Source organism: Streptopelia decaocto (assembly GCF_964273445.1).
Source record: "Streptopelia decaocto genome assembly, chromosome: 8".
NCBI classification, from domain to species: domain Eukaryota; kingdom Metazoa; phylum Chordata; class Aves; order Columbiformes; family Columbidae; genus Streptopelia; species Streptopelia decaocto.
In genome coordinates this window covers 8,333,093-8,355,090 of record NC_138662.1, presented here as the reverse complement: position 1 = coordinate 8,355,090, position 21,998 = coordinate 8,333,093, and the positions used below count along the sequence as shown (strand labels likewise).

Sequence of the window (21,998 nt, the reverse complement as noted above, 5' to 3'; positions counted from 1 at the left end):
TATCTTAGTTTATTATTTGGAAGCTTCTCTACTAGATATTACAAAAGCACCATGCAATTCTTTACTGAGATACTCAGAAAGGGACTATTTTTTCATCACATATAGTATCACACTTGAACTGTGAAGTATAATAGCTCTATCTTCCTGTACAACACAAATATAATTCAACATAAATATAGTTTTAGTTCTAAAACCAGGCATTCTTGGTTTGTAAATATCTAAACCTACACTTATTATGAATGAAATTGACATTAAGAGAGCTTTAGCATATTAAATAGAAGGTTTTATTCTCTGTGGCACAGGAAAGAATACCAAAATGATAATAGAAAGTTACTGACTGCTTATGCAAACATATTATCATATATACATAATATACAATAATGTATGCATAGAACAATAGATTTCCACACTGCGAACACAAGTATGATTACATGTACATATATGCAAGTGAAAGTAACTGTTTATGCATATATGCATATTTATATCACACAGATGTTCTCAGACAAGATTAGCCATACCTGGTTGCATGCACGGTATTTACTGTAAGTAACAACTCACATAAAAAGGCATGAAGAGCAGGCAGTATGCTCCATTACATATAAAATACCTTATTTATCAAGAGTTGAAAAATGGGTTCTGCTTTCACTTTAGGAAAAAGAAAACCCATTGTAGGTAATGGAGAGGAACTCAGAAAAATAACCTATTATAGCCACAGTACAGTTTTCCTTTTTTCTGATTTCTTCTCCTCCTACTTTCATACCTGTAAAGAAATTCACCATACACAGCTATTTAGCCTTGTGCTACATCTACCTTCTCAGAAAATTTCTTTTTCCAACACAAATTGCTTCTTTAGTCATCAGGTGAACACGGAAACAGGCAGGTGAATCAATACCAAATGCAAAAAGACCTTCAACATTTCCAGTGAGCTTCTGACTGACCTTTTGTCATTGCTCTGAATTAAAGCAGACAGAAAAAGCAACTCCCATAGAGTACACTGCTAGAAGTTAATGTCCACATTAGAATCTGTCATAAGAGAGAATTCTCACATTATCTCTAATTTACAAGTACTGAAAGCAATAAGCCACAATTTCTCTATTTTCACAATACAAAATGTAACAAAATCCAGGACAGGAAGAACTGCTGCAAGTAAAATACTTTCATCCTAAAACCTGAATAATCCAATAGCAACAGACGAGCCACGATGAATTAAAGTATGACATACATGTGTCTCCTGAACAAGATGTCCAGCATACAGCTGGATAAACACACACTGCAGTGGGTGAGCAATTGGCTGACGGCCCAGGCTCAAAGGGTTCTAGTAAATGGGGTTATGTCAGGCTGACAACCAGTCACTAGTGGGTTCTGCAGGGTTCTTCAATATCTTTATAAATGACTTAGATTCTGGACTTGAAGGATTACTTAGTAAGTTTGCTGATGACACAAAATTGGGAGGAGTTGTCGACACTCTCAAGGACAGAGAGGCCCTGCAGAGGGATCTGGACAAATTGAAGAACTGGGTAATCACCAACCGCATGAAGTTCGACAAAGGCAACTGCCAGATATTGCACCTGGGACATGGCAACCATGGCTGTACACACAGACTAGGGGACAAGAAGCTGGAATCAGCTCTGCAGAGAGGGATCTGGGGATTCTGGTCGATGGCAAGTTGAACATGAGCCAACAGTGTGTCGTGGCAGCCAAGAGGGCAACCGTGCCCTGGGTGCATCAAGCACAGCATTGCCAGCCGGGGGAGGGAGGTGATTGTCTCGCTCTGCTCTGCACTGGTGCGGCCTCACCCGGAGCACTGTGTCCAGGTCTGGGCACCACAGGATAAAAAAACATATTAAGCTACTGAAGAGTGTCCAGAAGAGGTTGCGAAGCTGGCGAGGGATTTGGAGAGGAAGCCATATGAGGAGCCGCTAAAGTACCTTGGTTTGTTCATCCTGGAGGAGACTAAGGGGAGACCTCACGGCAGTTACAGCTTCCTCACAAGGGGAGGAGGAGAAAGGGTAGGTGCCGAACTCTTCTCTTTGGTCATCAGTGACAGAACTCGAGGGAATGGCAGGAAGATGTGCCAGGGGAGGTTTAGGTTGGACATTAGGAAAAGGTTCTTCCCCCAGAGGGTGCTGGAGCACTGGAACAGGCTCCCCAGGGAGGTGTCACGGCCCCAAGCCTGACAGTGTTCAAGAAGAGACTGGACAACGTCCTCAGACACATGGTGTGAACTGTGGGGTTGTCATATGCATCGAGTTGGACTCGATGATCCTTGTGAGTCCCTTCCAACTCAGTACATTCTATGATTCTTCAGAAGCCTGTTTAAATAATTGATTATACAGAACCACATAGAAGAGTTCCTGTAGAACTTGCAGATACTTGATGAAGTGTAAATACATAAGCTAAATCCTGTATAACAGGCTAGAGCACTAATAAGAGCAGTTTAAAGCTTTTCTAAATGTTAATCTACTTAGTCTTGGACTTGGTTAACTACTTTGATTCTAATAACTGGAAGCTTTTTCTTCTTTTCATTCAAACAAAAGGAGAAACTTTCAATCTGAGTTTTCTAATTCCTATTGCAGCACTGAAACTGGTTTTCTCTGTAACACTCACTTATTGTTGGGGTTTTTTTTACTTGTTTTTAATGCCAGCTTCTTGTTAAACTCCTGTAAAAATTACAAGCATCCTTTCATTGGTATCTCCAATAAAGACAGATGCAGGAAAGAATGATGTCCAAATGTCCACCTTTGAAATAACTCTACAGTGTACCCAAGACCACTACACACAGCAAACTCATATGTTTTCATAATGATCTAATTGGTATGCCATATTCTACAAAACAGTACTTTTAAGTACAGTCAAGGCATCCAAGGCAACATACTAAGTATTAGGTACAGAAATATTATTGGAGAAATACTTCCTTCCAGACAACATTCAAACTAAACCAGAAAGCTTATAGTCCACAAAGAGACAGGTTCATGGAACGGGTGGTGGGAGGTAGGAAAGAACACTGAAAACCTGAACAAACACAAAAACTGAAACCACAATCGCATGTTCACACACAATGTTCTATTGAGAATTCAGTTTAAGTTGAATCCTTATACAAATATTAGTACTCATTGATGTAATTTTTATTATTTGTTTTCAGATCTTGAGTTGCCTCCTATTTAAGCACATCCTTTCAGCTAAATATGGTTTGGTCAAGTTTTACCATGTGAGAAATTAAAGTCAGATAGAATGCAGGAGGGGATTTCCTAGTAATAATTACCACACAAATGAGATGCTACACACTTTCATATAAGAAACTACACCTATTGCTTTTACTGACCTTATTTTTAAGAGCACATTTAGTTTAGTTTTGAGTTTACAAATCAGATTTCCATATTATCTGTTGCTCAGTTTGGTTTGTCAATCCCATTTATAGCCTTTATAAAATCAAGAATATTTCCTTGCTCTGAAATATTCACAGTGAAAGCCTTGATAAGGAATAATAGTGTCAGCAGATGAGATTTACATTCCATTATGCTTTTTCCTGGGCTGGCATTCTTGTCAATTTTCTTCTGCACTTCATAATGCAGGTTCACAGCCTTTTCCATTAAAAAAAAAAAAAAAAAAACAACCCACAAACACAAAACAAAACAAAAACAAACCAAAAACCCAACAACAAACAAACAAAACAAAAACCCCACACCCTGCCTTTGTTACAGCCAGACAAACCTTCATGTTGTTGCTGACTTGAAAGTTGGCTATTACAAGATCCTATATGTCAGTGATTCAGTTTAATAATTGCTACGAATTCATTTGAAATAAACTACGGAGATTTGTCTGACATTACACCTTCTGGGAGGCCATAGGAAACAAACCATTTTCCTGACAATAACAGTAATAGTCCTCAGGTCTGACCCTTTATTACACAGTCTAAGAACTGCCTGTCTCTGTGTAGAACCCAGCGGGTACCTCTGATTCCTGTGGTTTGCTTTATACACTGCCAAGAGGCAGCTCTGCAGTAAACTATGTGATCTTTCCCTGGCCCTCAAAAAGCACTGCAGATCTTTCTATTCTACTTGCATCTATGGGAAACTATGCTACACTGGTGTCTTTATTCAGCTCCACCCATTCCAAGGTACCTCCTGTTCCTACCTGTTTCCCTCAGTGTTTCTCCCTCTGGTGATTGTCTTTAAAGAAGATACATCATAGTGCACTGCAAGGACACAGTAAAGACAAGGGAGGGGAATTTGTTTTCCAACTCTTTTCTTTTAATCTATCCCAGAAAACCCAAATTTTCTTTACCAAACAAATTTTCCTATTTAATTTTTATTGTAAAAAAAATGCCCTCAAGTCCCCTGAGGTTCACTGTGCGCTTGATTCCAGTAAGGCACGTTGAGATTCCCACCTATAAATTCAGGTCAACCTGGGGTCTTGTCACACAGTGTAACACAGAATAAATAACTGTAGGAGGTTTTTCAGCACGGTTGTTGCACACAGGGTTTTGCTTTCCACATTTGCAAATAATCTAGTGTTGTTTTGAGCCCTTTATGGAAATGTGTTTGGTATTACCAGAAAAAGAAAACTTACAGACACCACTAACATGGTAAGGCAAACCAAGATAGGCAAAGGAGCCTAACGTCAAGGACGTTGCAGCATTTCTTGGATCAGAAAACTGCAATGCCAACATGAGCAAAAGAAACAAAACCATAGACAGATGTGAAATACTGTCTTTAGAAGCAGGAGGCACATGTCACAGGACCAGTAGTTCTGCTAAGTACTCCATGCCAAATCTTATAAAAGTCTGTCTCCTTTCATGCTTAAAAAAAGAAATTCATAAAGACTGATTTTGTAAATGACTTCATGACAGTGTCAAAACAAAAAGGCCATGCACTTCTAAAATATTTTATAGCCTTTTGAACAATTTATTAAAAATATTATGTAGGTGTATGTCCTAGATTTCCAAGAAACCATGTACAGAAGTCTTGAAGGAAAACACATTACAATTATAAAATTATTGTTCTGTTGGATCAGAATTCAACCTTATGTTTCTTTGAAGAATAGAAAAAAAAACCAAGCAAACTTCTCCTGCAAGACTCATTGACTCACAGTTTCTTGTTATACCAGAAAACTATGAGTTCTATTATTAGAGAAACAGAAATTACTATGAAATTAATTTTATATTTTTCTAATTATGATTGCATGAAATTATCTTTGTCAAAAAGTTATACTATTGCAATGTGTTTCTGTTAAAGAATTAGAAAATAAAGAAATATCTCTTCTTTTACATTAATTGACCTCATTTCTACAGTCTCATTCTCCTCCCAACCATTTCAATGTCACCAGTCTCAGAAAAAGGCTATCAGCCCTATTGACTTGATTGTTCCATAATCAGATACAACACAAATCAATAGAAATTAAGTACAAACATGCCAGTAAATAATCAATGAGTAGCAATTCAGTTTTGATAGTACAGCCATTTCTGTAGTTTCTGGGCTGCACCAAAATTAACAGCTCTGCATAGCGAAGTTTGCGGTGGTTTGAAATGTTCAGACTCATCCTGTACATGTCACACGCTGACTCCAAATTTGGTATTGAATGTATTAGAACTTCTACTTTTTGGAAATAATCTTTCAGAAAAAATATGAAATACTGTGGCAAGCATGCAGGTCCTGTACTTCACAGCAAGGAAGAAGGTGTCACACCTATCAGCGAAGCTCCTCAGAAAAGAGTGAGACAAAAATAAAAGAACACTTAGCACCCACATGTGCCAGTTATGCTATAATATAGGTTGGCTGGTTATGGCATCATATAATATAATTAAATGTAGAGGTAGGTAATGGTTTATTTAGGTATATAAAGAAATGCAAAGCATTTCGTACATTGCTAGACAGGTTTCCACAGCTCTTCCCCAAAATGACAAAAACTTGGGAGAGAATAGAGAGAACATTCAAACTCTCATTTTGTAGCAGAAAATGTAAATTTTCTTATTTAAAATCTACTTACTCAGTTGCTGTAAGATACAGCATTTAAATATTACCATTTGAGCAATTTTTCTTTCACAATCTGTGCACTTATTCTCCACTTCCTAGAATCATGTAAGTACTAGAAACATTGTAGATAATTATACGCACGCATGGAGGAAGAAATAAAATGTAGCCTCCTACCGGGTTGTTCCTGATGCTAAGCTTTGGGCATAAATATTAAAAGAGTGACATTAACCTGTATCTTACTGAGCCAACATCTGTTGCACTTGATTTTTCAAGGGATTCAACACCAAATCCTTCTTTGTTCATATAATTGTTCTACTGTGCTACCACATATTTTGCAGTATCTACAGCACACAAAATACACCAGTCAGAGGAAATGTAAACGTTGCTATGGAGAAGAGAGTTATGAAATGCAGATGAAAACTACAAGTCTAGATCTCACTTTAAAAATAATTTTATAAAGATAGCAGGAGGGAAAGAAGTTAGCTCTTGTGAAATATGCAAAAGAGAAAAGGCAGGAGCTGCAAAGGTATCGGATTGGAATTAAGAACTAGAAAAGCACACTAAAAAAATTACATAACATTCCAAATGTCTTTGTGACAAAATGGCTTCACCCTTTGAAGATTTTACATGTTTTCTAAAATACATGACTGTTTATTTATATAAATGACTGAATAATTTCTAATGCACTGTCTAGTAATCTTGTTTTTAAAATGAGAATCAACAACAACAACAAAATCTAAATATGATCAACTTTTTAAACGGTTAATTAAGTCATATCAGTCTGCATCTGCTCTACAAAGTTTGTGTTGAAGTTACTGGAAAATAAATCCGTACTCATAGGAATATTCTTCCATTTTCAGTGTAAAAGTGGTTCATTTACATTGCACATGGGGTTTTCTTGGTTGTTTGTTTTGCACTACTCTTTGGTTTTGCTTTCATATAAGTAATAGGGTCATGATATGACTTTAACAAAGTATAAGAATTATCTGTGTCTTGACAGTGTCCCCTTTTCTTTTGCCAGTTCAAGATCAAGATGAATTTAAACTTACATTATACCACCAGATCACAGTTTAGTACAAAGGTGAGAACATGATCTGATCTACAATAAAGTATCTAATTTAAGTAAAATTTGGAATATACAGAAAAAACAGTATTTTAATATTTTTCTCTTTATTTTGTTCATTTATTTTAATGTATTTACTATGAAGCTCCTTTTACTCTGCTTGCTTTTAGCATTAGTTGATTTGCTAAAGCACCACTAACAGTTCAGAAAGCTCACAATTTAAATTGCATACATTTTTATTCAAAAGATCAAAAATTATCAGAATCTCTGGATACCAAAAAGGTGTAGATAAGTGGATTAAGAACTGAGTAGGGATTCTCAAATGATAACAGTTCTTTACAACTTTTGTAAGATCAGAGTTTTTCAACTCCAATTTATAAGCAAATATATCTTGAATGTTTAAATAATAGCCCTTCCAAGAGCTTTTAGACATACAAAGAAAATAACCAGAGAAGCCAGAAGAAGGTGCAGAAGTGAACGAAGGCAGAAACTGAGAATAAGCTTCTGATCATGCCCATAAAGTTTGGTAAAAATAAACCCTCACACTACCCTCCAGCTAATCGTGTACTATTCAACCTTAAGAGCACGGAAGAGGTTTCACATTGTAAAAGTAATCATACAATGTCCATTTTGTCTACACACACAAGGTAACTGGAAACGTTACACCTATATTCTAGACAACAAGCATTCTTTTCAGCCTTATGCTCTTACAATATCTAAAGGAAAAGAAATTTCTAAAACTGAACATCATTGCACATAATATGACAAGATTCTGGTTCTCATCCATTTAAAACAGCATCAAAATATATGGTTATGCTCTTTCTCCTTATATACCCTTCATACTCTTTAGTATTTATTAGCATTTATACCACCTCTAGAAGAACAGGCAGTATCATTTTAATTATTACTGATGCTAATTATTTCTAAATAGGACATTTAGAAAGATTGTTAAGAAGGTGATTCATAATGGCATTAGAATCCTTCTCAGAGAAATAGCTCCAGTAAGAGAAAAAAACTTCACTATAATAAAACAAAAAAAAAAAAAACCAGCAAGCATACTTGTATTTCAAAGAAAAGAAAAAACAAAAAACAAAGACCAAACACAACAACAAACCAACCAAAAAAACTCCAAACAACAGAAAGCAGGGTCTTTGTACTGTAAAGACTTGTTCTGAATCAACAGGGAGAAGGAAAGGAGGAAGAGAAAAAAGAATCAATCTCAGAAGATTAGGTGCATATATACATACTAATTCGTTTATTCATCTATTCTCACATAAACTCCCTTTCACATTTGGAAAAAGGATAAATTCTTCGACAGTCCTAGAAATGAAAAAACATTTATTGAATCATAAATCCTTGTAGGAGCTAGACACACATCCTCTTTCTCCCACAATAAACCACACTGACCTCAAAGGAAAACCAAACAAAAGCCTTACCCAGTACCCATTAGAGTCAATGAGAGTCTTGCAATTAGTTCAATGGGTTTTTGATCTTGTTCTACATACCAGTGTAAGACCAACATTTAAAGATAACCACTTTCTGAGGAAGAGTGGAAGTGTATTTGACTTAATGAATGTGTAAAACAATCTAGAATTTCTTCTAAAACTTAGATTTATTAATTGTGATTATTAGAATGTTACTCTGATTGTATTAAATGGGATCACACTTCTAGGACAGACATACTTTTCTACAGTCTATTTTTTAATCATCCATCACGGTCTAAAAAGGGAATGGCTCTAAGAACATGTGTATCTGAATTACCCAAATCACTCTTTTCTCCATACTTTTTTCACAGGGTACCATTTCCTCTGCGTTTCCAGAGTGCTGCCTTGCCAGAAGAAGTGAAGGGTGTCACAAGACTCTGCTTCCATTCCCTTACTCTCTGTCCCTTTCCTTTACTCTCACAATCAAACCAAGAATTTTAGGGGTACAACTTAGAAATATGAGAATCCTTTCTCCCTTGCTGCTGTGAGTATTCACAACCACCATGTTGAAAGGTTTTTATATTAAGCACAATTCGTACCAGACATGCAGTTTAACCTTGTGGAATGTACGTTTAATAATGAAGAAGGATCTTTTGCTGACATTTACTCTGTTACATGTAAACAGCATGATTTCAAGAGCAGTACACTTGGGACTCTGACCACAAAACATGCAATGGAGAAAACTATTGCAAATTACCTAATGTCTAGCAGTTTCCTGTAGAAGTAAACATTTTCTTATGTGCAGGGGACACTATTTAGGGGTATGAAGGTGAAACTGACCTACTAAAAGGTTTCTACATCATTCTGTGTCAAGGACACAGGATTAAAAATAAAAATATTTGTATTCTGTATAAAACCTGCCCTGACATCAATGGATGACAGAACGTACTTAAAATATTTAATTCAATATTATTTTGCTTTCCATTATCTTTATTTAAGCTTCTTTTTGTAGCAGTTGTTAATTTTTTTACTTTATGATGAAAATGACAAACTTCTAATGGAAAAACAAAAGCTTTGGCTAATACTAAAACAAAGCAAGGTACTTGCAAAACTACTGTGGAATGTTTAACACATCAACACAGGGCAAAAAATAGAGAAAGTGTGGATTGACTTCAAATGACTGAAGTTCTGCATGCAAGAACAAGACCAGAAGAATCAGGCATAGAGAAAAAATCAGCACTGAGAATCTCATTGGTAAGACTGCTACACACAATAAAAGTAATCTATCTGCTTTTGATAACAGAGAACTAAATTGATCTTGTAAGAACATGAATCTGTGATGCAAAAGATTCTAGGAATGTCAAAGCAAACAAAAATTGAGCTGAGTTTGGGTGAGGGGAGGTTGCAATGAACTGGACAATTTTTCTTGCTTACTTGCCTAGAAACAAGGTCTTCCAAAAAAATTTTGAAATAAACTAGTTGATTCTAGAAACCTGATGCAAAGACTGGAACCAGTACAGGCCTCTAAGTTCTGGAACCAATTATCTTTTAGAATTAAAATATTGAATATTTTTATAGAGGAAACAATCTGCTTTGTTAGTTACCTAACAAACATTCATAATAATAATTATATTTTATTATTTTATTTTCCCCCCAATTTATCACTTCTAAATGAGCAAAACTCTTGTACAAATTTTGTATTTAGCTAGCACTTGAAGGCAATGTCAGAAACCAATGGCCCAGAACTGCTCTGAATGGAGCAGTATGTTGAAGGCTATAAGGAGATAGATACCATATGCTCATAAGATTATTTGAGCTGATAAACAATAGGGGATCAGAAGGCAGGTTTAAGTCTCTAATTGTTACAAACATTATTTTAAAAATATATTATGAAACTAAGAATTTTTTTAAAAGAAGTTTTAAAAATGTTTCATTGTTTAATATTGTGAAATCTCCTAATCTAACAATACATTCTCTTTTCTATAATATTTTTGTATCAGTTTGGGGGTAGGTTGGTACCACAGATCTGGCCAGTACCACCATTATAAATGATAAAAATAGCATAATCAATGCTGCTGCTTCTTCATTAGATGTGTTTTGAGGAACAGGTTCTGTCTTCATGCCCTTCTAATAAGTACGTGGCTAATGTATCTCACAATTCTAGATTTACACCGACATTTTATAGCTACACTTTACTAAAAAAGCCACTCAGCATTTAATGGACTCTTCACACTACAAGTTGAATTCATCAGGCTCTATAAAGATTCACTTGCTCTGTAGGAAGAGCTACATTTCTCTTGGGGGTTTGTTTGTTTGTTTGTTTGTTTTTAAAAAAGCTTTCTGTTGTCACTCTGAACAACTTGAAGGATCAGAGCTTCCTAAAAGCCAATTCAACCTGATGGCCAATACCTAAGACTGATTTGTTGGAGGATCACGAATTTGAGAGCATTTCTAGATTATCTAAGTTAATTTAAAATATGCAGTTTCTCATTATTTAATACAATGCTTGTAAAATCTAGTTCAAGGAATGGTTTTGGCCTAAGGCTGTGTAAGTTGTATTGTTCCTTGGTATTAGTAAACTGTTTCTAATGTGTATTCTCTTGAAATATTTATGCGCCTCTAAATACTAATAAATACTACTGTAAAAAAAAAAAAAAGTTCTGTGAAATAAATTCTTAAATGGAATGTCCCTATAGGCTCCTTGTGTCCTTAGAGATTTTAATGGTTTACCTAGAACTAGGCGATATAAACTAATATTTAGGGTGATTACATTTTCCTCACAAAAAATTCTGACATTGCTGTAGGTGAAATGCCTTTTATGAATTCCAGAGAAAACGCAAATGTTCTAAGCTTTCTCTGGCTGATCCTTATGCTGCTGAAGATCATGCATGTACCAGCTGGTTAGATTACCTTTCAACTAATCATTATGGAAAATGCCTGTGTGGAAGGATCTGATCTGACAAAACACAATGGTGTGCACAAAGGTCGTATGTCTTGCTGTGAAGCAGCAGGAACATCAGTAGTAAACATCCTGTTATTCCTTGGGAATAAAGTGTATTTCTGAATATTTTCTCCAGAAATTACTAACTTCAAAGTAAATATTAGTCATAATGACTGTAATAAACTTTAATGTGTATACTGTATTGTGTGCATGACTGAGTTGTATGTGAAATCTCCAGTCTTTACAAAAAAAGAGAGCTGTAAATAACTAACAACTTCAGTATCTGCAGAACAATCGACAAAATACATTATTTCCTTTTGTTCTTTCTTCTTCTTTTCCTTTTTGCACTGAATCCTGCCACTGCAGCAAAGCTCGAATGGCACCAATAATTTAATGTCTTTCTTATTATTTCAGGTTTTTACTCCAGCAATGCAGATAAAGTATATTTCTTCTTCACTGCCCTCTTCCAGAAAGTCAATTACATATATGAATGAGATCAAAGAATGGAATTCTGTACATTATACTAAACTCATTGCTTTCCTACTTTATCATTTACCCTAAAAAATTCTGTTTTGTGAAAACTAAAGACAAAACAGAGAGGAAAAAAGGTAATATATCTGACAAGATAGCTACAATTTCCTTATAATTAACTCAATTTCACTCAGAATGGAGACAGTAAGATCAAAGACAAACAGTTATCAACTGTGAATGTTTTTAAGAAGTTATTTTCACTAAGAATAGACATATCCTCCTAAATGCTGGATCCACCATAGCATATAGAGATCTGGAAACAAATTCTTCCTGTAGTTAGTGATGTGTCACCTTTTGATTTTATTTCTGTGTCACAACAAAACCAGAAAATTCCCTGTGAAACAAGCTGGAAATGAAAAGCATTTTCTGTCCCCTCACCTAAAGGCACTGTATGCCAATGGCAGACGGCAGCTGGAAATGGTCCCAAGCTGCTCTATCTCCAGCGTGCAGGTGTCTGCAAATGAGACCAGTACCCTTTTGGCATGAATATGCCTGTTAAATCAAATTCAACAGCAGAGCAATTCTCTGTATTTCGTATGTAGTAACTGGTGGGAGAATGTCCAGCAAGCAAAACCTACAGACATTTGTAATTCTATGGATTCTTTTTCACATCCATCCATCCAATCAGTTTTTATATAAGAAGAAACAGTAATTTGGTGCAAAGCAATCATGTCACAAGACACACCATGTCTGCAGCAAAGAAAAAAGCTTAACAATTCACAACAAAGTCCTAACATAATGTCATTGGACTTGACAGCTCTCAAAACAGCAAAACGTGTTCTTTTAACATTCAAACCTTACCAAATTTTCTGATTTCCAAAATTGAATCCCAAGATGTGTTTTGTGAATGTAACAGTTTTGAAACAGTATTAGAGCTGTAAATACTGGATTGCCCAAATACTTCCATGAAATTAAATTTAACCAAACACAAACAAGGGCTCCATGATTCTTAAGACCTGAATAAAGAACACTTCTGTGGGAACCCTGTAGAACACTAGCATTTGAAGGAAACAAACATACATTTGTGCATGTTTTTACATACCGTCCTTCATACTTGAGATCTCTTGAGATCTCCAATAACTGCCTATTGCGTTGACCTCTACTGTCTTACTGTGTCCTTACACTCTCTGCCCTTGCTAAGCAACTGGTGATTCTTACCTACTACTCTGAATGCAAATTACACATGTAAGGTATCATTATTTAATCCTGTCATCATACATCATCTACCGAGGTAGGACTTCAGTGGTTTATTAGAATTCTCAGGTCTTAATAATAGTATCAGCAATGGTCAGTGACAAAACTGAAGTCAGTGATGTGAAGAAGGGTAAAATCCACATTAAAATGGTCAGTAAAACCAAGAGTGACCTTAGAAAACAGTAAAAGATTGTGTGGATAGTCACAGCATTCTGTAGGAAAGGAAATGGAAACAGAAGAGCATTACTTGAGAATTACATTGTACAAGAACAAGCTGATACATTTGTTGGGAAAAACTGGGTTATTTTTTGATAAAAATTGTGATCAAATACGACAAAGTTTGTAAAATGTAGTTTAGTTTAAACATCAGAATATGTAAATGAAGAGGTGGAAGAATGTAAGAAAGATGTCAAAGCACTTAAACATAGTAAATCTTCCTGTTCTCCTTTGAAACATGATTTAAAATCAAAAAGTAAATAGCACTAAAATATTCCTTTAGTTATCAAATTCTGCAAATACTTCAAAAAGACGTTAGTTTTCACTCTGTTTAAAGCAATGTGTCTGTAGGAACTACTCTGATTTGAAATTAGATACTTAATCTCTCTGTGCTCCAGTGATGACAGATGAACAGAGACCAAGGTCAAAATGTAGTTACCCTATCATATAAAATATTAGAAAAGAGAATCAATATATAGCTAAAAGCCAAGATGTAACAGCGTTCTGATTTCACGTCTATGGTTTAACATAATGCTTGTCTTATTTGCACCACACTGTGAGCAGAGCTGCTTAAGACCTAGCTTTGCTGTGGCATTACAGCTGCTTGCTGATGTCGCAGGAAGAAGATAAAAATAAGTTCTATATCAAAGCCTCCAAATGCAAAGAGCTTTAAAATGCATTTAAAGAAATCAATTGCATATCTCAAAGATTGAAAAAGTAAAATTTGCATTCTGCATTTCTCATGTAAATGTACACTAGGAAAAATAATTATAATAGTAATCCATTTCAATGGAAATAAAGTACTGTAATATTTATAGTCTGTGCCAGAGTTATAATGACTGTGAGGCGAGAAGTGAAGTGTCTCAGCATGTTCCACATGTTTTTAACACTGTTTCGAAAGGCTCTGGAGGCTATTAAATTTAATGAACCCATCTGCTATGAAATAGAGGTCCAAACATAATCAGTTTTCTCAGTGCCATATAATACAGATGGCATTCCATGTTCCACATCCCCAGCAGGAAATTTTATGTTCCTCTTTAAGTGCAGGACTTTTGTTTTTGTTTTTGATGTTTTAAACATCTTTTTGATGTATCACATATAGCATTTTATAGTGCAAATACCATATACAGCAATACACATGAAAAGTGTTAATTCATCAAAATAAAAATTGCTATTTCCTTACAACATTTTTTTCTAGTGACTTTGACAACTAGCAATTAGCTCTCTGTAGTAATATTCTTTGCCTAATGCAATCACTGAAAATTGCCCTAATAGTTCCAGCACTAGCAGTGGAGTAAAACAAACATGTAATTTATCAAATGAAATATACTTCGAAAGCTGAAAGTTACACATATACATACATACATGCGCATAGGTGCTATCTTTGCTTTGCATGTCCTTATTTGTATATGCTGTGTTTGCATGGAACAATGCACAAGTTCTTATTTAAAGTATCTATATTCCCACTAAGTCACTATGAACTTTGTTTTCCTTCGCACATCCCAATTTTCATTTCAGGGGTCTCAATTTGTGTGTCTTATTGAGACGCATGGCACCGTGACTCTTGTGCTGGTGTGTGAGCAAGAGCTCTAAGCTCAAATTCAAGTGGCAGAGCATTCCTTGCACTGTTAGCACCCTGCTGCCTAACCTAAGTAAATCAGATGTGCATTTTCTAACAAAAAAGAACAACATGCATTGTTACTTTGAGCTGCATGTGAAAGATAATGAGAGTGCATTAATTCTATTCAGTTGAGAGGTTTATTCATTTACTACCTTGAGCGCTCATTATGTTTTGGCTTTTGACACAGATCTTACTGCATTTGAAACACTTAATGTTGTTAATGGTATTTCATTTATTCTACAGTCAGCAGTAAAACAAACAGATTAGAACTGTTTGGGACAAAATGAGAACACTTAATTATGGAAACTGGAAATTTTGGCCACAGAATTCATAAAAGTCATGGTTCAAAGATTTTTTCTTTTTAATTTGACTGTCAATGAAGATTTCCACAGGCAGCCTGCTAATCATCAGCATAAAAAGATGTTGCACCTATGTATAAATATGTGCATAATCTTTTCTTATTGTATGTACAAGTAGCTGCATTGATCACCACTGTTAATGCTTCAAGCACTCTCCCAGATCTATAAGATCCCAGTGCAAATACAGCAGACCATAATTGCTAGACCAGATGGTCTGCAACTTCAAACTGCAATCATTCTCTTACAGAAGTTTTGGAAAAGATGAAATGGTCAGAGCTGTTATATATTTCCAGGAAAATTAATCCAGACTGAAGTGCTGATAAGAAGGCATTCCTTGGGCTACTTTTTCCTTTTTCTCCCATATCAGAGTCTTCAAAAGATCACTGCACATTTGTAGGAGACAAAGCAGAGCTTGAAGAACCTTATTTTAAGAAAAAAACTACCTGAAGGAAAGCCTGATATCCATGCATGGGATTTTCCTTCCCTACCCCAATTCACTTAAATGTCAAAGCAAGAAAAGGAAATTCTCATGGGAACCTCAGAGTCAGTCAGTGGTGATGACATGCTCTGATAAAGAGCTGTAAATTATTAGAGATTAAGAGATGCTGGTCACAAAGGGACGGTTAGAGCATGTAACCAAGTCCAAGTGGGACTGGGAAAAAAGTAGCACAGATTTCCAGTTTTTATAACATTAAAGAAAAAAACAAACAACCAAACCCTGCCTGTGTGTAAACCTTCTTTTCACAACTGCTGATTAATGACATTTCCTGACATTCAGTTCTGCAGTGATTACCAATATTTACTTGCTGTAGACATACATGAGCATTCTGAACACTGATGCATTTTAGTGCACTCCAGTACTACAATCTAAAAGTTAGTTTTGAAATAGAGGCCCAGGGAACATTTTACTGTGATAAAAATGCTAACTATACCCACTTATTATAATAGCACAATTAACTTGTGCCACCAAAAGTATTTGAAGAGATCTCAGGGAATAGAAGCTAGTGGAAATGGGGTACTATTTAATTTTTGTTACTTCATAAAAGCTCTTCTGTGCATTGAACAAAAAGAAAACTGTGTGAATGGAAGAAGCACTAAACAGCTTTTTTATACCACACCAGAAACTCCTGGATTGAAATCATGTCAGCATAATAGCTTTTAGTCTGTAGGACTTGCTGTTATATCTCTGTATATTATACACAGGATTTCATGCATACAGCTTCTCTTGCTTCTCTGGAACTGGCTCAGAATTCATCCTTTGAAAAATAACTGCATCCCAGAATCTAAATTTCCATACTTAAAACATTTGGATTCTGATGTAATAACTATCTAAGAAACGTGAACTTCCTGTACTTCCTACTGAATTTCTGCAAATAACCTGAACCAGAGTAAAAAGTATGCCTACATAGCACTTGATTTTTTTTTAGGGATGAAGATCAATAAATTGAAATTGTTTTACCATATATGTAATAACATTACTGTAACATCCATCATAAGCATTTCAGAAGTACTTAGCCTAGGCTTTAGCTCAGTGGAGCTACCTCAATTTACTGCCTCCATAAGGGGAAAGAAGGTTCTTGGACAGGCTGCCTAACTAGCACAGTATCAGCCTCTTCGTCAGAAAATATTTCAAAAATAATCCTGCTTCAAAAAAAGAAAGGAGGGATATAATTTTTTGGGAGGGTTATGTTGTTGCTTTTGTTTGGTTTGTTTGTTTTTTTAATAGCAATTGTAGAATTGAACTAGAATCCATAAATTAATATATGTCTATGAGAAGGTGGAGATAATGCAAATGAAGAATCTACATACAGTACCTTTAACACTGAAGAAAAATATAAAGAGTAGATACCACTTACCATTCATATTATGACAGATGATGACCTGTAATGACTCAGAACACTTTTTTCTAAAAAAAACCCTAACTCTTAAATTCTGAAAGTACTGGCCAGTCATCTCAAAATATTAAATGAAACAATAATTTGCTCTTTTTATGTAAAGGAATCTTCTGAGATAACATGGTAACATATGCCTGAATCTGTTCACAGCTTGAAACTAATAGCCTTAAGGAGATGAACTCAATGGTACATTAGATCCAGATAATATATTCAGGTACATTTATGAGAAAAAAATTTCACCAAGAACAGTCAAAGGTCCAAGTAGGTCAAATTATATTCTCCAATAAACAAAATCTCAATCACAAGCTTTTAAACAGAGGAAACTCAGTAGTCAGTCCAGTCTTTTTCTCTTCATTTCCTGCAGCAAAAAGTAACGTTTCTCCACATTCCACATGTTAACAAGAGTTAAGGGCTTCTGTGCTTTATAGATGATTATCTATAATCCCAAGGGACTACCTCTATGTATTATTTCACTTGACTATTCTGATGCTCAGGTAATTTTCATTTCCCCCACAGTATATTCACTTGTATTGAATTACTATAGATATACATATGTTTAAAAGAAGTCTTTGGTTCCCTCTCAGAAATACTTTCATACTTTTAGAATTAATATCTAGTCAGGAAAGAGTACATTTGGAAGCTTTCATTTAGAATTCCAACTCTGTTTTTATAAGCAGCCATTAAGGTATTTTCTGAAGCATTATATACTTGCAGGCCTTAGTGATGTTGAAGCAGCAATATCAGATCCCAATCTGACCTGCTTTTGAGGCAAAGAAGTTCCATTGAGACTAATTTGCAGGAGTGTAGTCCAGACCTCACTGTCTATGCCACACTGTGCACAGGTCCCATCTGCAACCATCCAAGATGGCCCTTACAGCACCTATGGGCTACACAGCTGAATGCAAACATAGTAAGACAATCACCTCTCCTGTCCGACTCCACAATCAAGAATCGTCTGCCTGTCTCCTCACTCTGGGCAGCCCAAACACCCTTTCCCATCTAACTGCACAGATCCAACAAACTTACTTCTAGCACGTATCAAACTGCTTACTATAGAAGCACAAACGGAAAAGAGACCAAGCTCAAAGAAAAGCGTGGAATTAGGGATCAGAGGATGCTGAATCATAAGACTAGACACTGGATGGCATATATCACATACTTCCATCCCAACATTTCAGGCTAAAGGTACAGGCATCACTTAAGCTACAAGCCTATTACAGGACTGGCACTCCAACCACTGTGAAGCTGACTTTACAACTTAGCCCAAGATAAGACTGTAAAGACTATTTCTCAAGTGAATGACTAAACCAAGTACAATGAAGAATCACCCTAATTTTCCACAGACCTAAATTGAAATTATTTCAGAAATCCATAAGGTTTCTCTTAGAGTCAGTGACACCTCCTAAGATTACATCACTTGTATGTCAAAAGACTTTTTTTTTTTTTTTTAAAAGAAATGAGGCTTTGAGTCACTGATAATGTTTTCAACACGAAATTCTGGGTTTAAGGGAAGAAACATGAAGAATTTTCTGATGGAGGGTAACTAAAACTGACCCAAGGAGCTGGCTGGTTACTTCTTCAAAAAGGCAGGAAACTCTGGAGAGAACAAAGTCTAGGGGCAGCAAAAAAGAAGCCAGTTCAGCTGCTTGTGAAGCAAGGAGTCATCCAGAGAGGTCTAGTCTCAGTTACTTTATAATCCCTTCAGCTATCAGAGGTGCTATCCTAACAGTGCCAAAGGCAATACAGACCTGACGTACAAATAGGTTCCTCCGTGTTACATTTTCTGCATGTGGTATCTTGTCAGGGATTTCCAGTTCTATAAATGCTTTTTTTTTCCTAACAGTAAGGAAGCACCTCAGAGTGTCAAAGCTAGGCTGAAGAGGCAGCTGTATGAACATTTTGCAGACATCCTCTTACAGGAAAGGTGAACAGATGCAGGAATCAGACGCCTTGTTTTAGTAGCAAAATGCTTCTGGGAACATTCCTAAATGGTATCAAACACTAAAATGGCCTAACTTCTGACTTTCACAGATGACTTTGTCCTGTACAAATACTGGATGAGAACAGGCTGGGGCATCAGGGGAAGTGTTTTGTATCCTAGGACTATTCCTGTCCAGCTTCTTTCTGTCTGGCTCCTAGTATGTTCCAGCCTCATGTTGCTTGCTCGGAAACAGCCCAGCTGGCCAATTAGCTCTGATATTTGGTGAGAAGGGAATGGGGAAGTACATTGCATCCTGTTAGGGCACAGTGACACTGATTACAACCATTTATATATAGTCCTGAGAATCTAGCGATGACTGTTCTGACACAGCTGGATGACATTTAAGTCTTCTGGAAATACAATCCTAACCTGGCAAGGTCCAAGCAGCAGCAGCCATGGTGAAGTGGGGACACAAACTGTTTATGAAAATCAACAAGTAACGTGATGCAGAGGATTATTTAGATGGCACTTCCAATGCCAAAACACTAGAGATTGCCAGGAAATCTGTCTCTGAAAATAGCTCTCAAGCAGCTTTAGCTGAGGCAGAAGCACATCTGGTTTGTTACAAGGTTCCCTTCATTGCTATTTCCAGAGTTTTGTATGTGACTACCCTAATTTATCCTGTTGCTTTGTCTATGAGTTTTTTTGAGGGGAGGAGGATGGTAGAGGGAGCAGAAAGGTAGTTTGCAACTAAGCAGATCACTGTATTCTATTTTTAAATCTCTTCCTACAGCATCCAGCCCACTAGGGTCCTGAGTGGAGTTGTCAGAACCTTAAAATATGTGCGTGCATGTGAGTATGTATGTGTGTGTGTATATACATGTGTGTATACTGACATTAATTAGCCTAGTCAAGAGAGTGATAAAAGAATAGAAAGAAGAACCTAGAAGTATCTTATTTTGATTGCAGTAAATCAGCTTTTGTTTGGATTTAAACAGTTCCTTTATTCAAATATGTGAGAGCTCCATTGTTTTTTATTTTCCCGTTTTCTGAGATTCCTTCTCTATGCTCCCTCTAGTGTTCTTAAATTCACTTGCATTTACTTGCCCCTGCTGTATCCATTTAGTATTTCACACCACATTAAGTTCTTCATTTTCCTTAGCCTTTCCATAACCTGCAGGAGAATCACTGAAATGTAGACTAACTTTTCTGAATATTTTTCTCCCTGCAATAATCAAAGAAATACAGATTAACAGATGAAAGAGAGAATAAAGTGTAAAATTAATTGTGAAACAGCATTTTGTACTTTGTTGGTAGGGAGGACTTGGTGGTCAGAAAGGACAAAGATTTTGTTTGCAACATTTTCAGTTCAAGATTCATAGGTGAATGACAAAGAGGAGATTTGCACTAAAACACCACTTACATGGATCTCTTCCTGCTACTCTCTCTAGCAAATACTCAGGCTCCCTTCAACACACACACACACTGATTACTTTAAGCATATAAAAGCAAGAAGTGAATAAGAAATAGGTTTTCCTAGTCATCTCCTCATTTCCAGGGATGCTCTGAAGGGACAGTGATAATAGGTAGTTTCTGTTCATCTCAACCTTATGTTTCAGTAGAAGAGAACAAAAAGGAGACTGGATTCAAATGTTCTTTAAAAAAAGGAAATAGAAAAGTAAGTTCACCCTAAAGCAATATTTCGAAGCAACTTTTTGTTTTGCCTTCATAACTGCAGTTTTGGTATTTATTTTATGCTACTCTACCCATGGCCACAACTGAAAATAGAAAAGACCTAATCAAATGTGAAAATGAAGCAAAGCTCTATTTGCAGATTGGTTTTTTTTTCCTAGAATATGTTTGTATTGATTTAAAACTAAACCTTCTAGAAGCATTATAGACTCAAAACAAAAGAAACAAAGAAACAACACCCCCTAAATATCAAACTGAAGATGATTAGATTCTCCTGTCTTGCCCCATCTTCATGAAAGTAAAGATCTAAAACAAAAAGAAACAAACAGCTTTGCCTCCAGTCATCTGTAATCTTGCATTCATTATATTGAATACTTAGCATCATTCGTAATAAGTGAGAGATATTTTCTACAAACTCTTGTTCTATGGATAATATACAAACCAAAATATATTAATTGGATTGAAAGAAACATAATAAGAAAAAGAAAGTTCATTAAAAAAAAAAAACAACAAACATTTCAGACCAACCAATGAAATTGAACAACCTTTATCTGCAAATCTGATGATTTACCACAGCAGATACAGAAGTATCATGAATGCTCAGTCACTGCATAACAATGTTCTGTTCCAACTCTAATGTTTCACAAGAATGTCAAAATTGGACATTTACGACAATTTTGTTAGCATATCACCCATTCAATCCACTTTCAAAGGCAGGATCTTCTCATTATTCTTCCACAAGACTCTACAGCTGTCCCCTAGATGCTGACCCAACTTCATGTACTAAAAATACTGATTCTTGTCAGTCTATGCTTTTATACTGACATATTCATTGACATGTTAAAACATTAGAAAAAGTGGTTACTCAGTCTAAACAACCTCTCTTCAATGCCCATTTTTGATTAATAAAAGTACATTCAGAGGTCAAAAATTTTAAATTATGCTGTTACTCATGTTTGTTTAATTATTTTCTGTATAATTCACAATGTATAAATATCTGCTAAAGTTCAGTAAACTTGAATTACTTACTTTTAACATAAAGATATAAAGTTATGACTCTTACACTGAATTATCACATTTGAGAAACAGAAAGCAGATGCACAATTAGTGTTTCTACCACAATAATTGTGCTCCTAATTCCTCACTATATGCAGTAAGCCTATATTAAA

The 21,998-nt window shown here is 35.7% G+C and overlaps 1 protein-coding gene across 1 annotated transcript in view; it reads right to left on the bottom strand.

Annotated features, from left to right (window-relative positions):
- Positions 1-21,998, bottom strand: part of CACNA2D3 (calcium voltage-gated channel auxiliary subunit alpha2delta 3) — a gene marked incomplete at its 5' end in the record, with an annotated part of 433,227 nt that overhangs the window by 122,000 nt on the left and 289,229 nt on the right. The gene's annotated exons all lie outside the window — the stretch shown is intronic.